This window comes from Belonocnema kinseyi, chromosome 8, assembly GCF_010883055.1.
Source record: "Belonocnema kinseyi isolate 2016_QV_RU_SX_M_011 chromosome 8, B_treatae_v1, whole genome shotgun sequence".
NCBI lineage: Eukaryota > Metazoa > Arthropoda > Insecta > Hymenoptera > Cynipidae > Belonocnema > Belonocnema kinseyi.
The window spans coordinates 114,896,680-114,897,774 of NC_046664.1; the positions used below are offsets into that span (position 1 = coordinate 114,896,680).

General features: G+C 34.5%; 1 protein-coding gene across 1 annotated transcript in view; it reads left to right on the forward strand.

Annotated features, from left to right (window-relative positions):
• LOC117178663 (pancreatic lipase-related protein 2-like) overlaps window positions 1-1,095 on the forward strand; it is a 248,376-nt gene that overhangs the window by 90,367 nt on the left and 156,914 nt on the right. The window lies entirely within an intron of this gene.

A 1,095-nucleotide genomic window follows, 5' to 3' on the forward strand; every position in this document is an offset into this window, starting at 1 on the left:
GCGCTTGCCTTTTTTTGCCATTCGTCCAGACTTCTGTTCGAACCCGCGTTGCCTAGCTTGTTAAGGCGCTGTAAATTTGAGGGCCTTCCCCGTTGCTTGCCTACCTTACCCAAAGCTCTGTGACGTTTCCCGCCTTTATTTCCTACCTCTTGCCCCCCTGACCCAGCAACTATTTTTTCACTCCTAACCTCAAAAACTTCACACGCTCCAAATTTTCACCTCCAACCACTCACTTTCACCCTTCACACCTTTGCCTTCACTCACCCTTATTCCTTTACACTCGATCTCCGCACTTTTTGCCTTTTCTGCATCCACTCACCCTTATTTCCTCCACCAAAGTCAAAAATACACCACTTGACAAAAAGAGTTCTTTCGCGATCGGTACCGGAAACGGAAGCTATGTGTTATTAATAATTCTTTGTTTTGTATTATTATTGTAATATTAATATAAGTTCAAATGAAATAAATACTAAGATAAGCAACAAATTTCCCTTCCGCTCGTATACTATTAATTTCACTTTTTTATACAACTATATTCTAATACTGCGAAATCGTGAAGTAATAATATTTCATGTACAGAGGTGGCTGAAAGTCTTCGCTTGTCTCTTTTTTGATGACTGATAAAGTTGTCTTAATTTTAGTTATGCCGGAACTAAAAAAATTTCTCTTTAAAGGATTGATTGCTTTTAAACTTCTGTATAAAGTTAGGCCAGGGTGAAGCAAATTTGTCTATTTTTTAAGTATATATTGTAGAAATAGTGTACATTTCAAGATTTTTCTGAATTTTCAAAAACTTCCGAGATAATCAACATCTTTCAATGTTCTTATTTCAATTCGATGACAACACTTTTACGACTGATACCCATAAGCTCTTGTAGAACGGAAAAAATTGCTTGAAAATGAGCCAAAAAACAGTAAAAAATATTTATTATTTCGGAAGTTATTGATCATTTAAGAAAACATTGAAATTTACACAATTTTTGCAATTACAACTTTAAAAAAACGACAAAGTGGCTTCATGTATAAAATTAGTACAAAATGTACAAACTAAAAATAGATATATATAATTAAAAGTTTGTCATAAGGGCGACCGCA